General features: G+C 37.3%; 1 protein-coding gene across 11 annotated transcripts in view; it reads left to right on the top strand.

Moving 5' to 3' along the window:
* Positions 1-22271, top strand: part of Rfx (regulatory transcription factor Rfx) — a 232568-nt gene that overhangs the window by 13706 nt on the left and 196591 nt on the right. The window contains exon 1 of one of the 11 annotated variants that reach the window (XM_083112721.1): positions 297-589. The exons of 9 other annotated variants lie outside the window; for them this stretch is intronic. The gene's annotated coding sequence lies outside the window, so the exon portion shown is untranslated. Of the gene's footprint in view, positions 1-296; positions 905-22271 lie in introns of those variants that run through there. One more of the 11 variants, XM_083112720.1, reaches the window with a different exon arrangement.

The raw sequence follows: 22271 nt of genomic DNA, 5'->3' as shown, positions 1-22271 counted from the left end.
CGAGTGGTGCTGATCACATCACCCTTCGGACAAGTGAGATTCACAGCATGAGGGGATAAATTCGTAACGTCTTGAGACAATTAGAAAACTTTCTACATTAGGAATATGCATCAAAACTCAAATTAACATTAACATTTTTAACATTATTTACTCAAAAAATTAAATTACTGATAGTGAAATGTCAGGATAATAATTACAATTATGACCGGTAAGGTACACTTGCGAACGAGCCAGATTGTGCACAATGTGTTGTTTTTGTTTCTTGTTATTGCCTGCCATCTGTTGGGGAACCGACAGAATTAACGCAGCGGCTATAATCGTTCAATGAGTGTTTCCGCACAAAAATTTAGTTCTTGCTGAATAGTGTGTACTCAATTTTATCTCTTGGAAGAACACCGAGGACTTATACAAATACAGGAACATATTTTGCCGAAAAAAATCAGTAAATCTGCAAGGAGAAGGAAGATAAGGTAACGATTTTTCGGTAGCAAAATTTATATTAAAGCGCCGTCTCTGTGTGATGCGGCCAGTTAGCAACTGATGCCGTAGCCATAGACACCAAAGCCATCACCAGTCAACAACAAACGAGGTGAATATCTGTTTCACTTTTGTTTTGTTTGTTTGTGCACAATTCACGTTTTACTAGTGTGTGGGAACAGTGTGTTGTTTTTAGTGTGGCTTGCTGTTTTGTGTGCGTCCTGCCTGTTAATGTGTCTGCAAATGGTGCTATTTCTTTTTCGGTAGAAGGCAACCACTGTGGGATAGATATCAAGATGGCGATGTGTTAACTGCGACACTTGTTTTTATCATACATTTTGCACTGTCGTGGTTAAATAGTGCGGTATGCAGTGTAATAGACCCTGAAGTGACAGAAGTTGGAGGAGTCGGCAATTGTAGCTGCAAGGTAACAACATTTTTGTATGCATGCGTTGACTGCATCAGTTCTCATTCTGTGCAGCTAGAGTGCTTGTTTAGATTTGAAGGCACAGGTGGAGGTGTCTGTACGAGTGTAGGAAAAAATATAAATCTGAAGTTTGTTTCTTCAGTAGAACACAGTGTAGTATTGTAAATGTGTTAATTATATATTGACATTCTGTAGCCCAACAAGCGAGTACGCATTGCGTTTTTCCTTTCCCCTTATGATGCAGTCCGAGATGATCAGACAGACTTTCAGTTTAACGTAACCGCAAGTGAATTCCTATGAATGTGCATTTTCTGCATTGAATATAAAATTGGATATAAAATTAACCATAAGATGATAGCAAATGTTTAATTTCCATGTTTTTCATCTAGTTGTTGTGCCATATGAATAAGCTAAATACTACTATCAAGGAGGCAGTCAGTAATTCGTTGCTTGACATGTTCTTTTGTGGAAAATGTCACAATATGTTGATAACAGTTGCCGGATTCGGGATAAAAATCGATAAAAAACACTACTACAGTAAATGAATGGTGTAGGGTAACCACACCCACCTTTACTTCACATGTATGTACTGGTGACGTAAATAGCCCAAACTTCCACTTTAGGATGCCAATATCTTCATTACATATTCGCCTCTTTGACACCATATCATTTGTCTGCATGGATAAATGCACACTAAAGAGGCATAAAGTGAATGCTTGCTACATCTTTATTCTTGCAGTACAGTTTGTCTGTATGGCATATTTCCATATACATGTTCCACAGCAATTGTGCATTTGTTAACTGTTGCCTAGGAAATTAACAAGTTTTACCATCTTCACATATAGGCTTACACACGTTTTGCAGAAATAAATTTCCTTTCATAGTCCATGTGTTTGATGTGCGAGTATCATTCTCCACCAAAATGGCAATATGAGTAGGTTAGAATACCTTAGTAATGTAGGGCTAGGATTTTGATGACCTTAAAATTGCCAAAAAATGACCTTTAAAAAAATGCATTTATGATCTAATACATGCAAGAAAATGCCCTATACATTTAGAAAAATGACCTAAAAATTCTGAAAGATTTGTAAAATAAATGTATGAACTACCAAGAGAAATTCAAATTACAAATTAACATTACAGTATCTATCACATGTTAATTGCGTATGGTAGTACAATTAAGAAAGTTCACTTTTTGTCATCTTTTACACTTTTAAGTACTGAGTTGCAGTACACAACAAGGTAACAGTTTCATACATCGGAGACACATTTCTTCAATTTTACACAAGAAAACTACTTACGGAAATGAGTTTCTCCAAGGTTTACAACGTTCGGCGAGGTATTTTCTTTCACCGTGGAATATATTTGACCAGGAAATCATGTATTATTCAAGATAAATATCTCACCTATGCAAAATTGCCATGGCTTTCAATTGCTTGCTCTACGACAACTGGATGCTATGTACGTTTGATCACGTAAGCCCCTGCCAGTGTTTCAGCCCCCCCTTTTTTTACTATGCTTGCCTAACGTAACCTAACCTTATCGGAAATGGTTCGTGTGGCTATCCGTGAATGGTTTGTGGGGCTATCAGTCAGCTACCCGTGCATAATATATAATTCCCACCGGTGACAAACACGATAGTAGGTATTTTTCGGTGCAGTAGGTTGAAACACTGCATACCCACAACATGAGTCAAGATGTGCCTGCCATATTGTGTGTTCCGCAAGCAAAGAAAGGGATAGAAAAAAACACTCAGAATGTGAAAAATTGCGTTTGTTTTCATGTAAAAAGCATAATGACACCTTGAACTATGTTCCGCAATACACAATTGGTAAGTACGAACCATGCGAAACACAAAATATCCGATTTTAATGTGTCTCCAATCTATGAAACTGTTACCCACAACGAATATCATAGGCTATGCAAATTTTCAAGAGTGAATGATTCTGTGTTCAGACAAGAGGGCCTTCCTTGTACAGGGAAAAATTTATCTCTGCTTCCACCGACACAAGAGGAGCATACTTGAAATGAACACTATCGCTTGCTGTTAAGTCACTTTCAATTCCATAGAATGCAAATTGCTTCCCTGACAAAATGTCCGATACAGGGCACAAAACTTTATACCCCTTGTTTCTTGACAATAATCCATCTCGCGACAATATATTTACTTATAGAGGTGGAAATCACATTGTGTGAGCTGAATTGTTACACAACAGCTTGTGTCAACAGTACTGCACAGAATTTGTTTTGTTTCTTCAAACACAGTCGTTCAGAATTGCGCTGAAGGCAATGAGACGAGAGTCGGGAACCTCTCTCCTTCAAAGGGTTGCATTTGCATGTAAAATGTCCCTTCTTTCACCAAAATGTAGAAAAAATGCATAAAATGACTTTTAAAAGGCCAAAAAATGACAAACAGTTTAAATAGTTTAGAAAATGACCTTTACTCCAAAAAGGGTCAAAAAATGCCCTAACAAAGGCATCCAAATTAATTCACTTACATGTAAAACATGTTTCTGTCTACTTACGCAATGTTTCTGCCTTACCAATAAAAGATGCGTGTGCATAAAAATCCTAGCACTAGTAATAAGCATTCTTAAAAAATGTATGACTTTAGATGACTGGACCCTCTCCGATTTTCTTCATATTTGGCATACTTACTAATTGAGGCCTGCTAATGACGAATCTGAAGTTATAATTTGTCGGAAACGTCTAGAAATTGCAAAATAATTGCGAACCTTTGATGCTAGCCCCACGAACCATTGATGTGTGGTTAGGTTAGGCAAACATAGTTAAAATTTGGTGTCGTGGTAGTATCAGGAACTAGAAATTGCAAAATAATTGCTATTGATGCTAGCCCCACGAACCAGTGACGTGTGGTTAGGTTAGTTTCAGTTAGGTTAGGCAAACATAGTTAAAATTTGGTAATATCAGGAATATATATATTTCCTTGTGAAACAAAAAAAAATCGTGAAAATCGACGGTTTCCATTCCGGAAACTAACTCCTTATTTTCGCTTATTTTGCAATTTCTTGATGTTTCCGACAACTTTTAACTTCAGATTCGTGATTAGGATGCCTCAATTAGTGACTATGCCAAATATGAAGATAATTGGAGAGGAGTCCGGTCACCTTTAGTCGTTCCTTAAAAAATACTAAACCTATTTTACCTACGATTAGTGAGTATGTACTATTTCCAAACGTTTCAGGAATCAACTTTTCCCTTCAGCAGGTTCTTTCTTGACTAGAAAGATCGCTTCATAGCCACATCAAATTGAATTAAAAACAAGGAAAAAGGATATAGGAATAAAATTGTAGGAAAGGAATTCTAAAAACTTGCCCAATCCTGTTAAATCTTCCATCCCCACTACCATCCTTTCGTAAAACCACATAAGTTAAAGAGTCAATCTTAAAAGAGCATTTCGACTTGAAAAGTTAAAAGATGCATGCCAATTCACTTTTGCCCATGAGGGATCTGGATTGCCTTCTTGTTTTTAATTCAATTAGTATTTTTTAAGAATGCATATTATTCTGTAATTGTGGGTAATTCACACACCCACAAGATCTGAGTCTAGATTACCCTAATGTTTTTTTGTAGTTTCATCATTATCTTTACATGTATGTGGGAGGCCCTTGACCGACTTGACCCCCTTTAAAATTATGTTTATTCTTTTTTAATTGATAGATTTTCCTGTTTTATGTAGTATAAAATGTGTTTCAGGACACACAAAGCACAAATCACAAGTGATATTTGATTCCAAAGTATGGCTTGCGTAAGTAAAAACCTAGTATCTCGTAGTACTTCCGCATTTTCCCCCATAACGATTGGTTGTATGTAAAGTCAAGGTTACCATATATAGAACTTTAACACACTTCCAGCAGCTAAACTTTACAAGCAAATTGTTACGGTCAGAGTTTGACTATAATTACAATTTCACTAATTTTTAAATGGCAGATTTATTTTCTAACTTCAAAAATTATTTGTACTTTTCCAAATGTATCCTCTTCCTACGATCCATCTTGTGAAAAATCATCCAACACATAAACACTTCCATGTTGATGATTTGCATTTAGTCATGGGAATGTTCGTGACATCAATATGAATAAGTTCTAAATTGAAGTCTTGTCATCTTTAGTTCTAAAGTAATTCATTCTTAATTTGGATATTTTCTACATAGGGTAATTAAGTTAAGTTGTGAGTAAACCTAAGATGCATACTCTTTGATGTTGGTGTTGGAGAATGAAATAAATATTGACTTCAAAATAAAGATATGAGCATTGTAACTTCTAGAATGCACATATTCTTTTTCCACGGTATAGCATCCTTATCCCATCTTTCGTCTTGCCGAAACCACAGTGTGTGCCATTGTCGATAGTCGAAAGCATTGTCCCCTCGTCTTGTCAGCAGCCAGCCATCCTCTTGAGTATGATCACTGCATTGCCCAGCGGCATGTGCATGAGGGAGGAATGAGGACACAAAGGTTTTAAAGAATGACTGAATGGAATCTTTCGTAAACCCAGAAAGAAATGCTCAAAGGAGCAAGGATAGAACGTCCACCTACATCACCTCTCCCTGTCCTGTTTTGGAGAGGAGTGAGTGGTAATATGTTTGGCAACTCTGAACTAGCATCTCTTTGTCTGTGTGTAATACACCCATAGATTTATGGCTTTGGTTTTCTTTCCGATTGTGGAAACTGAGGACGTTTAAAAAGGTCGAGAATGGTAGCTGTTTGTCCTTTGAAGTGTGTCAGTTGTTCAAATAGGTTGATGCTATGCTAGGGCAGAAGGTTCAGTTTAATTTCTAGAGCATTTTTCAGAACCAAGTTAGTACTAGATGCCATGATTGTACAGTATATCAGTATGGAAAAATACTTTCATATTACTTTGTGCATGAGTGATCATCACTCTGTACATTAACTATTGTTCATATTAGTTTGGTTACAAGTAGATCGTAAGACTTTCCTGGCAACAGATGATGAAACAATTTACTCATGACACCAACTAGATGAACTCTAGTTAGGTTTCTGAAGTTTTGAAAACTGATCCCATTTTCATCTTGAGGGATTGGAGTGAAGGTGAGAGTGCCAGAACTCCCCTTGTCGATACCATGGGGAAATTTCTTCATTATTGTGTCTTGCTGTGCATCAAGAAGAATGTATTTTGAAAACCAAGTTTAAGTCACACTAAGATTTACAGTTCTAGTATGTGGAACCATGTGGTTGGTGCAGATACTATTACAATGTGTGGGTTTCATGTGATGTCATGATTTGCACAGCTGCCATGTTTGTGGCAATTTTATTTGTTGTGTGCAAGGAAATGTCCACTACCCAGTGTCCGTTGCATCTCCACCAATTGCACATTTGTTTTAAATCACGAATGTCTGTGTATCTACCTCCTAAATTCCGTAGGCTTACAAGAACTGGCCTCAATTATGGCTGCTCGAAGCCACAATGCAACAGTAGATGATTTATTTGATATTTATTTCATCTCAAACATAGCATCTCAAGGCCAAACTCCTGCATGGTGCTCTGATGCCAGTGGATTCAAATCTCGGCATCGGTGTTCTTTGTGAATGTCCCTTCATCATATCATCACTCATCCTCATCTTTGTGATGAGCCAAATGTGGCAGGAAAGCAAAGTAAAATAATACTAAATCAATCAATCAAGGTCAGACTATTATTACTATATATATAGCTTTTTTAGTACATTCAATTCATTCGATTAAATTATTATGGGTTACGGTAGAGTTACACCCAGCTTATACATTTGCATTCGCATCTATTGTGTTCATACATAAACAAGAATTCAATATTGAGTTTTTTTAAAACAAATTGTATTCTAATATAATCCAAGTACAGGAAATAGCCAAAATATGTCAATGTGAAATAAGACAACACCGTATTTAGAAAGAGAGCAAGCATATCATTTTTACAGGATGCTAACAAAAGCTCTTCCCCCCCCCCCCAAAAAAAAACAGGATAAAAAAGTAGTTCTATTGTGGGTAATTCGAAGTGATCCTAAAACTTGGATATGTTGGTCTCCAAAAATCAACTCATCACTTTGTATAGTATATAACTTTTATTTTCATAATATTATTGGGAGGAAGTGGGAGGTTTGGGCCTATGAACAAGAACATTCAGAGAAATTCAAGATGTCTTAGCTTGTGGTCTCTATTAAGGCTCCCTGTATTGCCATCATGGAGCCTTAATGAAAGTACACCCTTGAGAATTATGTTTAAATTGATAGATTTTGATGTTTTATGTAAATAAAACACGTTTCAGGACACTGAAACCAACATATTTGATACCAAGTAAGGCCCATTTAAGTGAAAACCTCCTATTTGAGGACTTTCAGCATTTTTATTCATAAAAACATGTATGGACACTCAAATAAAGAGACGTGCAAATGATATTTATGCCATGAAACTTAGCACTCTTAACCTAACAACTTATGATTATAAGCCCCATAAATCTAACACCCCTAGCAATAGCCCCCCTTCTATTTTGATTTCCTAGGTTTTCAGTCTTTTGTGTTTGATTTACTGTATTCTAATACATCTGAATGCAAAATAATTAGAATTTGTGTTTATGAAGTGGTAGGCAACATCCTATCTGATGTTGTTTTGGATTGTTATTTTGGGTGCTATATTCACTTGATGCCTTCAAACTGTGCTACTTCAGGCTAAGGAAACAGAGATACTTTACTTCACCATTACACACACTGCGAGTTAATCTTCATAAACCACACAAAATTTGTCATTTTTTAGTAGTGCTACTAAAGGGTATCACCAACAATCCCAATTTGATGCTTGTTAACATGGTAATGAAATGAATTGTGTATAGAAATGGAAGCATAAAACCTGTACAACCCATTCAAATATTAAGACAAACAAATAGGTGGGATTTTATTATTGCAGTAAATCATTCAGCCATATTAATCCTACAGTGGCATTTTATGGAAAAATGCACTTGTTAATTCCACTTTGTTCCTAGACCATATGTGAGTTTACGAGATAGGAATTGTGTCAAGCTATGTACGTGATCTTGTGCGAAACAGATTAGTAGACAAACTAGCCCACAGCTATTGTATGTATATTCGTATATTAAAATACAATGCTTCTCATGGTCAAGTCGCCCGTGGAACAGGGGTGGTTATTGATATTGCAGTGTTTCAAAAAAGCTAATTCCATTATGATCTGTTAAAAAGGAGGAGGTAAGCTGCGAGATTTCACAGTATATGAGTAGACAGATGCGCAGGTGGTCGTTGCAGCACTACAGCTCATGCTATTGTAGCAAGGTTAAAGGCTGGTTTTCCTATCCCTGTGCTTCAGTTGCCTCGTCGTTGCAGAGCCCTTGCAACAAATGCTGTGATGTTAATTCTTTTAAACGCCGTTAGAGAGCAGCAGTGTGCAAGCCGTAGGCAAAATATTTGGATCTTTTTCACTGTCTGTTCCGTAGATCAACAGAAGAAATGTCCATGTTGGCCAAAGATAAATATATTTCTTTTGTGGTGAATCTTAACCTAATTTAACACCTATATATATATATATATACCACTTTAAAATATAGCTTATCTTGCAGAAATTGGGTGCTCGTTATTTTTCCTGACGTTGTGGCATAGGAATTGTAAAGGCCCAAAAATATCTATTGTCGTTGTTGCAATATTTGCGAACTGTTGTAAAAACGTTTTCTCACCGATACCGATGCTTGAAAATTGTAACAATTAAAAGTTGCTTAAAATACTGATTAATATTAGTGGGGGGTGAGTATTCCAGTCCAATTACAACCATTGTTTTATCAGTTTTTTCCTTCAAAATATTGAAAAATTGAATCGCAACACTAACGTACTTCTTACGTAATCACAAAATACAGCTTTTCTGCACAATAGTTTTGCCGAATAAATTGGAACTTAAAAATTTGCATAATTTCCATCATAATTATACTCCTCGATTGCGTATCCTGCGACAGACAATACGCCGGAAAAGTATCTACCAGTACTGGTAAACATAATGCAACCTATATGTCGGCATTGGGTCAGCTCAAATTGTATATGTATACACAGTGCTCATATATATATAATTAAATAAATTAAATTATAAATATATAAAATTTATATATATATTTTTTCACTGCAACCATCAACACTCCGAACCAACAGCCGCCACTACCGTGGAGCGGCAGCTAACATACTGGGCAGTGAGAACAATCAAAAGAGGGCCAAGGAGGCCCTCGTTAAAATATGGACCTACTTAGGGCTGTTTATTAAGTCAAAGAAGTTAGCATAGGAACCTATCAACAAAAAGTAATCAGAAATTGCACTAGGTGAAAAAGTGAAAATTTGCACATTTGTGTTTTTTGGCATTGATACAACGAAATATGTACACAGTCCTGTGTACTGGATACAACATCCGGGTGCAACTGGGCCTGCTAGCTATGTAATGAAATAGCTTGTACAATTACATTTAGCGCTACAATTAAAATGAGCACGTACCTTGTTGCAGGAGGTGTCTGAAATATTATCCTCCTGTATCCACACATTTACAGCATCTTTTTTAGGAAATTTTCACTAACGCATATCAATTCCTCTTCTGAAGTTGCTTTAATTTCTCTCCTGATCTTCAAAAGCTTGATAATTTGTCACGCTGATGTCATGGAAATGTCTGTTTCTTGTGGAAGGCACCAGAGAAACTTTTGAGGAGTATATTCTAATCGTGCTCCAACATCGTCTACTTTCTCCTCAGTAAGCACATGCCTTCACCCTTCACTTCTTATCAAGAAGATACACTGTTTCCTAAAATTTATTCACAAGTTTTTGAACACTGTCTCTGTGTGAAACAGGAACAGCTGGGAATTCTGCTGCAAAATTCCTATCTACCCTGCAAGAATTTGTAATGAGTAATGATGTAAGATTCATACATATAAATTCATTGTTTTAAATTGTATGTGTAGCATGGCATTATTACACTGCTGAAAAGTACCAGTAATACGTAAACTATAACAAAACAATTGATAACACCTTAACACTTCACACACACAAGCTATCTGGATACTAGTAGTCCCAAAAACCGATTCGCCAACTGAAAAGGATGAGTTCTCATCAAAATGATGAGGGCTGGGCCCTCAGTGTAGCTTTTTACGTGATGTATTTTTGAGAGGTACGATGTGTTTAAACCTCATGGGTTCTTTTTTGATGTGTTTCAGAGACCATGGGTTCACGACGTAGCTTTTTACGATGTGTTTAAACCTCATGGGTTTTTCTGTAGCCTCTTACGATGTGTTTAAACCTCATGGGTTTTTTTCTTGTAGTTTTTACGATGTGTTTAAACCTCACGGATTTTTCTCTCTTAGCTTTGTTTTTTACAACATGTGGCGGTTGTTTTGCTGTTCCGGGAATCTTTGGGGCCCCTTCGAACAAGTTGTAAAAACTACAAGAAAAAACCCATGAGGTTTAAACATGTAAAAAACTACAAGAAAAAAAAACATGAGGTTTAAACACACAGTAAGAAGCTACGCCGAAGGCCCATGAGCCCTCAAAATCATCCAAAAAGGGCACATGAGGTTTAAACACATCGTAAAAGGCTATGGACCCCTAAGAATACATCATAAAAAGCTACGCTGAGGGGCCCGTGGGCCCTCATCATTTTCTGTTGCCAAATAAGGTGTTTGGAAATACTGATACTGAGACACTGATGCATCCAGAGAGAATGAAGGTATGCTAAGCTCAGCATAAATCTGTTGGCCTAAATGCCGGCAGACAAGCTCTCATCGCCCGGTGCGCTAGCCGCTGCTCCACGGGCGACTTGGTCATGAAAAGCACTGTATATCTTGTACACGAGCCATAGTAACCACTAACCAGAATGGGTTTAGGTGCTTCGTGGACCCATAAACAATAAAATTGCTCATACGAATTCATGAGGCCTGGAAAGATTGTGGAGTGTAGTTTCTCAGTCTGAATCACTGTAGTACAACCATGTAATGAACAATTAAATTACATCTTTCTAGATGTTTAATATTTGTGGCCTGGTGAAATGTCCAAGTTGCCTCTCCCTAGAGTAGGGTTCCTATAATAATAATAAGAGCTAGGATATTTTTATTTTCCTGTAGTTTACGGTTATTACAAGCATAAGAAAACAGTTTTTCGTTGTGACGTTTCAGGAGAACACACGCTCCTTTCATCAGACATTTATTTTCATTTTGACTAAAGATACAGTTATAACAATGGTTAGCAATTTTTTAAACAAAAAGAATCCATTATATAATGGATGTTGTCAATGTTACATTGTTGTAATATAGCAACTTAACTGTGAAAAGAAGCAGTCTGTTTTATTTTTATTTCAGATAAAAAAAATTTGATCACATTATTTTTTTATTTAAAAAAATTATTTATTATTTTTATAAATTATAAAATAAATATAAAATTATAAATGTCGGATGAAGGGAGTGTGTGTTCTCCTGAAACGTCACAACGAAAAACTGTTTTCTTATGCTTGTAATAACCGTAAACTACAGGAAAATAATTGTACAATACAAGCAATGCGTACATACAAGAAAAACTATTAGGATATTTTTGAAATGAAGAAGATCGAAAGAGTCCATTATACAATGTATGAGCAGTGGCTGCAATTGGGTTCTAAAACCAGGGGGGGGGGGGGCAAGGTTCCAATACTAGAGGGGCAAAGACAGTATATTTCCCTTTGTAGATAAGGTTTAGCATAGTGCTGGGGCAAAAATGGTGTAAGGTGGGGGGCAACTGCCCCCCTCGCTGCCACTATGTATAAGTATAGAGGGTGTTTCATAATTCCCTCTGGGATTTCAGAAGTCGGTTGCTCAAAGGCCAACCATCCCACGGGGATAAGAGCATGTCAGTGAAAAGCGTAAATATGAAAGTTTTTAACCCACCTTACAAATCTTCGATATTTTCTTCCTTGGTAACTCGACAGAGGTAAAGGCAACAGGTAGGCCAGGCCCAACACCCGAGATTGTAGACTGCATACGAGCAAGATTACTGAATTGACGTCTGTCGAGTCACCAAGGGAGGACATATCAAACATTTGTAAGTTGAGTTAGAAACTTGGATATTTTCTCTCTTCACTGATATTCTCTCATCCTCAACTTGTGAGTTGCCCTCTGAGCAACCGACTTCTGAAATCCCATAGGGAATTATGAAACACGCTGTATAATATGTACATATCGCCACACGAATGTGGTAAATCTTTCTTTCGATTTGATAGCAGCATATTAATGTTAAGGTTCCAGGATAAAACAGGTTTTACATGTGGATATATGTTGTCATCGTTAAAATATGGACCTACTCAGGGCTGTTTATTAAGTCATAGAAGTTAGCATAGGAATCTATCAACAAAAAGTAATCAGAAACTGCACTAGGTGAAAATTTGCACATTTGTGTTTTTGTCATTGGTGCAACGATATATGTACACAGTCCTGTTTTTCCGTGAAGAAGGATTCTGGTACTCAAGTTGGTTTGTTATTGTGTTCATCATACGAACTACTCAAAATAGTGTGGTATGATCATAAATGATCTTGCATTGATCATATAATCACACATATACATACATACACATGCATACATACATATGTTTCATTAAAATAATCTTATTAGGTTTAATCTCAGCTATAAAAAGCTACTGGTACAGCATAGTGTTGCATACTGCCAGAGTAAAAATCAAATATTGTATATACTGGTACAAAAACACATATTAACATAAATTCCACCTTAAAAAATAATTAGAAGACATATACCTGTGTAATCAAAATCGATTAATAGAAAATTGTCAACAATGTTGCATGGATTAGGCAGTAGGGGTGTTACATGGGTTGTACTACAATTGAACAGATTAAAATCTATCACCCATAGATTAAGTGGTAGAGCAGCCACAGGCTGAACTTTGCCCATGAATAAAGAATTTCTAGTTCTAATTAAAGAAAGGTCAGGTAAAAAGTGAGGCATTTAGGACACTGGGACATTTTAATCAAGAAGCAGGACTGTCCCAGGGGTAAATTCCATGTCAAATCAAATAAAATATGTTGACTTAAATCATCGCATGGTCTTGAAAGAAATTCACTGTTCATATGATAAAGAGATACCACCTTGAAATTTTGACTGAACCTTCAGTAGATGTGTGCCAATATGTGCAAAATTTTTGAAAATTTTGTTTTTTGGAAATTGTAAAATAAAATTTTGAAACAACTTTCAAAATGTGTTTCTCGCAAAAAAACAAGTGTGTTGTATATCACATGAAAGCCCTCTTCATAAGCTTTAAAATGAGACTATTCCCAGCCCTGTAGTCATGTAGTTGGAACAGGTGTCTTGTAAATTGTATTTACATTTTCAGCAGTGAGTGGTTTTTGGGCAATTTTGTCAATTTTCAAATTTCAATAACTCAAAAACTGGCAACATGAAAAATAAAAAAAAATATTTTCTATATTTCCAATGATAAGAAACGTGTATACCACGTATACCATGGCCGCGATGGCTCAGTCGGTGATGCGTGTGACTACCATGCTAAAGGTCCCGGGTTCGATCCCCGACCGGTTCAAATCCTGGAACTTTTCTAACGTTGGAAGCGGCCCTGGCGCCCATCCAACGTCGAATGACATGGGTACCGGGGGGGGGGGGACCCTGGTGGGTAAAGGCGGTCTGGGCATGATGCTGATCACATCACCCCCACTCACGACCGGATCAAGAAAGTGTGGGGCGTTACCCCCACACCCCTATACGCCTTCATGGCGTGGTGCTAAGCACAGGGGAGTGCTTTTTATACCAAAAATTAGTCAAATCCATGCCATCAAATTCAGATTTTTTTTTTTTTGGTTGATTTGACATGAAATTACTAGGATAAATAGGAACCCTACCCTAAAGTCAGCTCTGGGCAAGATGTTCATAACAAGGGCTGCACAAGCACCAGATTGGCATGACATGCTGTGTGTATATATATAGGTACATTCAGTTACTCTTTCTCACACTCTAAATAAAAGGTTTTGTTCTTTCTATTTGCCTGTAAGAACAGAGAGGAAAGAAAAGCCCTGCATTCATCATATGAATAGACTGTTGGTGGTGGGAGAGTGTGACACTATCTTCGGTGGCAATGATCTCACCAGGTGTATGGCATGTTGCCAGTCGCTTTAGTATGAAATCTCCCTAACACCCTTGTGTTTGGATACTACAATACAAACTTCCGCCAACTGCATGTTTACACTTACTATTTTTCATTCCTAATTCTCAGGTACAAATTCTGTCACCTTACTGAGAATATCAATGCAAATGGACAAAACGTTGATAACTTGAACACACAAAAAGCATTATGGCCAATATCACACAATTCGTAAATGTAAGATTAATTTCAAGTTGTTGGGAGCTTTATGATGTGTTACAATCACTGTCCTCATTTCGAAATACATGTTTTCATGCTACTAGCCAAAATGGGTGTTTAATAATTATCTTCAACAAAAGGAAAGTGCATAGTAACCAAAAATTATTAGGCATTGTAATATTTTTCCAGGAAGTTCTTCGGTCAGTTGTAAATTACAGGATGCCTGCACAAGTTTTTTTCTGGTGCATTTCTTTATGTCGGAGATCAGCTGGAAAATATGAATTGCATATGTTTAACCTTTATTTGCATCTTTGTGGAGGTACTTGAAGAGATGTAGTAGTCAGCCTCCAGCACAGAAACCGAAGGTTCCTGGGTTCAATACCCGGTGTAGCACATTGCACAGTGGTTTGGAACTCACTTTACACTGTAGGTCCAGTCCCGTTTAGCCTTTCTGTACATAAAGTGGACATAAAACAATACTTCAACACAGAAAGGCAAATACAATAACCTGTAGTAACTGACAGGTTGTCTACCAGTCTGGAAATCCTGGAAAAGTCAGGGAATTTACTTTTTCTGGAAATGTCAGAGAAATTTACTGTAATTCTTGAAAAATGTGGAAGTGTTCTAAAAATAGGTTTTTGAGCAAAGCAGGAAAGGACAAGCATGACATTTTAAATTTGTTGTGGACAAACTATACGAGTCATTCCATGCCAAATCAACACAGATATGTGCAATTTTTAACCTGACCATCTCTGATTTTCATGAAATTTGGGGAGTTGAAACTATGCATAGAACTTAGTAACTATGAAAATTTTTAGTCTCGTGCGTCTTGTAATTGTTAAATTATTCAAGGTCAAAGTTAGCATAAATTGCCCTTTTTGAGCCCGCTTAGCTATACTAAATCTGCTGTAACTCCGTCCCTATTTTGCCTAGGAAGCTCAAATAAAGCTTATTGTACAGGGAATTGAACAAGCTTTCCAGTGATATATAACAAGCCTACCTTTGGATAAAAATATAATTTTGTCACGTGACCTTGAATATCTCAAAACATGTCATCACCAAAAATCGTGAAAAAAATATATTTGGTCCCTCATACCATACTCTAAAACATACCAAAAAATCATTCTGGGACTGCAATGGGATCAGAAGATACAAAATAATATGTGTAACTATGTGACTGATAAAAGCCTCATTACATGAACTATGAAGAGTCAAAAGTCCCTTAACACCCCCTACAAAATGTAAATGAGTTATCCTGGGTATAATTGGTCATAAAAGAAATAGGTTAGGCACAGGGAGATCCCTATCCATGTGTGTCAAGCGCAGATCCGGCATATTGTTGACCGCCATCTTGAATTCAACACAAAAATTTCAAAGGAAAGGGGGTTATGTGATATATCAAATCAGGCTAGAATTTCACGAGAAATGAAGCGACGAAGGATTTTCCAACATATATTTAACTAGCAAAAATTTATTACTGCATGTTTGTAACCATTTTCTCCTTTTCGAGGTGTTAAAAACAAAGCATTGGAATGCTCCTAACGTGTTAGGAACTCATTGAGATCACGCTGACATCTTGGGAGAGAAAGAAGTATGCGCACCATTGCATATGATTTTAATCAGCTACATTCACCAAATAGTTGAATAGTGAAGAATATTGGGAAAAGTATCTCAAACAATTACGTGACACTTCCTTTGGAATGAAAAATTCTTCAGTGACGAGGCAAATTTTTATGTTCACGGTGAAGTTAATAAAAATAATATGCAATACCTGTGATTTGCTCAGTCGAATGGTTGTTGCTGGTAAGCTAATTATGTGGTATAATGTATAACGAACGGAAATGGTTGGTCCATATTCAACAACGGAACCTTAAATGGTGAGGGCTTCTTGGATTTGTTAAGTGAACAGGTTTTTTCACCCTTGCTTACGATATATGGCACTTTTCGAGAGTTTTGAAACAGGACAGAGTGTGACCACACTATGTAGACATTTTCGCAATTTCTTCATGGTAAATGTCTAGGTAGATTGATGGGCGATTGGGGATCTATTAAAAGGCCTGCACATTCCCCAGATCTAACATCTTAGGAGGACTTTTACCTTCAGAAACATTTGAAGAGAATGGTGCATGCACTAAAAGTCCCTGATATTGACCATCTGAGAGAAGGCATAGTTGCTGCTTGCGATGTTGTTGCACATGCTACATTACCAAATGTTCTATGCGAGTGTGAGAGACGTCAACGAGTGTGCTCACAGGAACATTGACAACATTATAATGTGCATATATCGTAAGTGAAAGATATGTGTATAACTTTTTGCTGGCGTAAGATACGTTGGAAAATCCTTCGTCACTTCATTTCTCGTGAAATTCTAGCCTGATTTGATATATCACATAACCGCCTTTCCTTTGAAATTTTTGCGTTGAATTCAAGATGGCGGTCAACAATATGCCGGATCTGCGCTTGACACACATGACACATGGCTAGGGATCTCCCTGTGCCTAACCTATTTCTTTTATGACCAATTATACCCAGGATAACTCCTTCACATTTTGTAGGGGGTGTTAAGGGACATTTGACTCTTCATAGTTCATGTAATGAGGCTTTTATCAGTCACATAGTTACACATATTATTTTGTATCTTCTGATCTGCTGCAGTCCCAGAATGATTTTTTGGTATGTTTTAGAGTATGGTATGAAGGACCAAATATATTTTTTTCACGATTTTTGGTGATGACATGTTTTGAGATATTCAAGGTCACGTGACAAAATTATATTTTTATCCAAAGGTAGGCTTGTTATATATCACTGGAAAGCTTGTTCAATTCCCTGTACAATAAGCTTTATTTGAGCTTCCTAGGCAAAATAGGGACGGAGTTACAGCAGATTTAGTATAGCTAAGCGGGCTCAAAAAGGGCAATTTATGCTAACTTTGACCTTGAATAATTTAACAATTACAACACGCATGAAACTAAAAATTTTCATAGTTACTAAGTTCCATGCATAGTTTCAATTCCCCAAATTTCATGAAAATCGGAGATGGTCAGGTCAAAGGCTGTGTTGATTTCGCATGGAATGACTCATACGTAATTTTTCCAGTACATTTCCTGTGCTTTAGCACAAATCAATGAACTATGTTGCACTACGTGATTGTTTGAACCACTTATGAACACACCCATCAATGTCTGGATTTTCATTCACTGCCTCTTATACGTTTCCTGACTCCAACTCGTGATAATTTTCCCATTATTTTTAATATAGGTTAATAATGTGTTCGGCAGAAACCCATACTCTTTAGCGATATCACTTTTCTTCCCTACACCTCTTTCCAACTTCTACGTTTTTCTCCAATGTTAATCTAGTATACACACTAGGCTTGGACATTGTGATTAACACAACTGACAACTACTGACAACTGGGGGCAGATAAGAAGAATTTTACAATTCATTGACTAGTGCGGGTGTGGTTCAATGAGGAGCACCCCACACAAAAGTGGTAGGAACTCCCACATTATTGAGTAGAAAGCAGAAGCTGCATACCAACAAACAGAAACTTGCTCTTTCCCAAGACTGTCTCTGGTTAGCTGCCATCGAATTATCCAAGTTACAGGTTCCCAAATTTGAATTACATATGGATTTTTAACATTGGTTTTAATAGGAGTTTCAAGTGGAATAAACTTCTGTTTGAATTTTAAATAGTTCACTGTATTGTACAAGTTAACGTTGCAAAATTCAAAAACACAGTTTGCACTTCTTAAGCTCTTATTTGACTTGAAATAATCCTTTACGAATTCAGTCTACATTTTTTGAGACATTGCTTGAAAACCAATCTTCCTACCAAACTAAAATGATTCGAAATCAAAAACTTTTAAGTCATTCACATTGATGAAGCACTCTTGAACTAAGCGGCTCCCTTTTAATTTATGAACATACATAGAATAGGAAAGATATAAAAAGTAAGGTAATTTGGTGACAGGTTTATTTGCTGATAATTTTTCTAATGTGCATCTAATGATTAGGTTATGCTATGGCATACGTTACAAGAATTATCACCAAATTACCCTACTTGTTATTTGTGAGTGTAGAAGACAAGTCAGATGGTTTAGATTCAAGTCCTAAATAAGTCATTCTTGTGGTCGTTGTTTGCTTAATTTCATGAAATGCTCATGTACACATTTAGGCATAGAAGTGACAATATGCAAGCAAAATTTCCGAAGTCTCATGAGAAATGAAGGTTTCCTTACAACTAGCTACCGTGAGTGAAGTAGACTTCATTTGTTTGGATACTGTATCAAGCAGTGAACGAAAATTCTTGCTAGTCGCTGGTAAAAACTTCACGAGAAGGGGTGAAAAATCTTGCCAGAGTTGTATGAATTTTACATGGACTTGGTCGACAAAGTTTTGTACCTCTGCGTACATTAAGCGCATTCAGAGAGAGGAGGCGTCGAAAGGTAGGGGAAGAAAGAAAATGGAAGTTAAATTGAAATGTTTTGCTCAAAGAAGAGTAAGCTCTATTTAAGCCTTCATTATCTTGTCATGGTCACATGCATCGTCTGCAAGGTGTTAAAAGGTGCCATGCATGCATAATTTATTTGTGTTTGTTTCTTTTCTCCTGTTTGTAAGTTCTTCAATGCAGTGTTGGCCTGTGTGAGGGGGCCAATGTTTTTATGATTCTGTACCCGATTACTTTTGTCATCTTCATTTTATACTTATTATGAATGTTCAAACTCTAGCCTAACCAAAACCATATACGCGACTCATATGGACTGCATTTTTGTTCCCTACTGTACGTATTAGTCTATCCTGATAGAATAAGGTTTCCTCTATTGGAATGTAGAAAATAATATATTTCATACTTTTTTAAATACTAGTTATTCTAAATGAAGTAACTTTTGTCCAAATCTTTAGCAATAAATTAACAAAAATGACATTATGCCTACCTCCCCTGGAATGATTAGTACAGCACACAATGACTCCAGGGGTCCCGAGTTCGAATCCCGGCATGGGTGTCCCTTCATCACTCATCCTCATCGTCGCGATTAGCCAAAAGTCGCAGAAGAACGAGTCTGTGGAGCAGGGCCGCGTGTTACAGTAGAGAAGGAGAGAAACTTTATGGGCGGAACAAAGCAATGCGCGCTGCTGCAAACGGTTGGTAGCTGCAGCTGCGTTATCCCCTCCATAGAACCCATTTTCCATCTCACGCTTTCATTGGTCAAGTCCTCTAGATTCATACTGCTGGGACCCTAAATCGTGAGGCATACAAACATTACATGGACATTAAACGATTGCGTGTGTGACATTCACACATAAAATTTACAGTTCTAGACATGAGATTACAGGGTGGCTACTCGCCGGGAATTCCTTGAATTCCGGGAATTATGAGTGAATTATTAGTTCCGGGAATTGTGCGTGAATTCTGCTTGAATTTTTCTGCGTAGACGTGAAAAATTGCAACTTTTATTAATCCAAATCCCATTCAATTTATACATACTTACCAATGCTCTGAGGCAAGTTTTTTACATTTTAGCTGCTATTTTTATCGAGGAAGGAAGAGAAAAGAAAGCTGCGTGGAAAATAAAACCGAATTCACTCAATCCCTTTGATTTGTTAGCGTCCTTTGCAGAACAATTTATCTCATATAGGATTAGTTATTGCAAGATAAGATATTTCGTTAGGTAAATTTCAAATTCTTGCACAATGAACAATTTTTCGTAGAATTATTGCCATGATTATACATTTTGCAGGTTACATGATATTGTTATATTGGCTGCATTGCCCCATTCCCTCTTATCTCCTCAGTTACTTTCTTTATAGGGCCTTGTTGACGTGAAATTAACATAATATTGTTATCAGGGAATCCTTTATTTTCGATTTCATACGACCATCGGTGGATTATTGAGATGGATCAGGCCGCCGGATCTGGATGGTGAAATAATAAATTGTCATAAATTTAGAGTTAACGGTATAGCAGCGCCGCCACCCCTTTGACAACTAACATCCTAGGAGGCACTTTGTAAATCTAGCTCCTAGAAAGTATACTCCATTTAAGACGAAATTTAGCTCTTTTATGCGCATCAGGTTTGGCAACACTGCCAGGCCGTAGGAGGCAAAGCGAAAAGCATCTCTTATGGCAGTATAATTTGATTTGTTCTCTTGGGAATATCAAATTTCCGATGGAACAGAAAAAGATATCAATGGAAAGAGGGCAGTTCGAAGATGTATTTGACCAGCGGGAAAAGTCGAAACTTCCATTTGATTAGGCGTAACTTGATGTTGATTCCCCATAAGGAGTACATGGGATTCCGAAAATTCTTATTCATCATATTTTTCAAACATCGTGTCCAGGTTAATAATCAACATAAGAAAACGCTTCCACTTGCAACATGTGGAGAAATCATACTCTTGCATACACCCAGTTTTTTTTTAAGTAGCAGTGCTCATTTAGGTGTGTAACTGTAACTCCTCACCTTAAAGTGTTTACAAGAAATTGTAGTTAGATTAGATGGACGGCAAGTTTGAACTTGCCAATAGAAATTTGGTCTTGTTTCCGGTGTTACTAGTTCGATGGCGCTTTTTGTGTAGGAGTTTGGGTTTTCTTAAAATGTAAATGTACCAAGCAAAGGGAAAAGCCCCCCCTCCCCTTCGAGATATAGAGAAAAACCCAGTTTGAGGGAAGTAGAGGGACACTTGCATCGATCAACATGAAGAAAAGTGCAGTGAGTGGAGATGCCTATACAAATTATTCTATTGGGGATGTTTTATGAGAATTTTCTTAACAGGAGGCAGTGGCGGCGACCCCCCACTTTTTGCCACTTTTGCCCTCGCACTATGCTAATCCTTATCTACGAGAGAAAGCAAACTGTCTTTGCCCCCCCCTCTAGTTTTGGAACCCAATTGCCGCCACTGAGGAGCGATCGTATCACTTTGACCTCTGCTGCCGGCCTTGATACTAAATGTTACACGATTTAATGATGTCGGCTCGCAAGACAATAGTTTAGTTTCCTGACCGGTAACATACAGTAAAACCTCGTTAATCCGGACTAATGGAGGGGATAAGTTGACCGGTTTAACGAAAGTCCGTATTAACTGAAATAATCTAAAAGAACAGTAGAAAGTGCATCAAAACTCCGTTTATAGCAACAAAACACATTTATTATGGTGTGTTTAAAGAACATAGGCCTAAATGCACTATACAGTACAGTACAAAGTCTGTGGGAAACAGAATTTCATCAGTGGTTGACTGTCTTCTCCTTGGGAAGTTCTCTTGTCGACTTCTAGCCACATGTAAAACCTTGTATTCTGCTTTTTTGTCTTTTTGCCTGTCCGGAGTAAGCGAAGTCCGGCTTATCGGGTTCGGATTAACGAGGTTTTACTGTATATACAAATAAATACAAATTTGCATATCCAAAAAAGAAAAACCTACCTCCCAAAATGCAGTCACAAATACGCCCCCCAAGCAAAAAGCTTAATTGGCACAGAGCATATAGGCTACAGATGCTGACAATTTTTGTTGGTGAAATATGCAAATGATATGCATCCACAAAGCATTTAAATATTAATGCAATTAAAAACAGTCATAATTTCGAGATTAATTTATTTCGTTATTTACTTGGAGTAGAACAACTTTTCGTTGAATGCCCTTACAACAGTAGAGAAACGGATGTTTGTAAATCGAGACAAGAACGAGACCGAGACACTGCGTATTCTTGTCTCCATATTATGCCTACTATGGCAAGGTAGGCTCCACATTACCATGTCTTTCACCATCTGCTCCGTTCCCAGGTTTGCAAAGTGTATCAGAAGCGAAGTCCATTTTTTTTGTTTTGCTAACGTAGGTAGACAAACTGAGCAGCCAGTGGATGCATTGTAATTGGATACCGCAGAGGAAGCATGCAAAATGTTGCATTTTTTTTTTCGTCCTGGTTGGCGGATGTAATCCACAATGGGATTAGCGAGCACAACGCCGAAACCACACAAGGGGTAGCAGCAATGTGGCATGCGAATATGAGGCTGTCATGGCCAGGAGAAGTGGAATTTCGGGAGA

Source organism: Lepisma saccharinum, chromosome 26 (genome assembly GCF_977018435.1).
Source record: "Lepisma saccharinum chromosome 26, izLepSacc3.1, whole genome shotgun sequence".
NCBI lineage: Eukaryota > Metazoa > Arthropoda > Insecta > Zygentoma > Lepismatidae > Lepisma > Lepisma saccharinum.
Note: the sequence above shows the minus strand (reverse complement) of the source record. Positions and strands in the feature narration are given on the sequence as shown.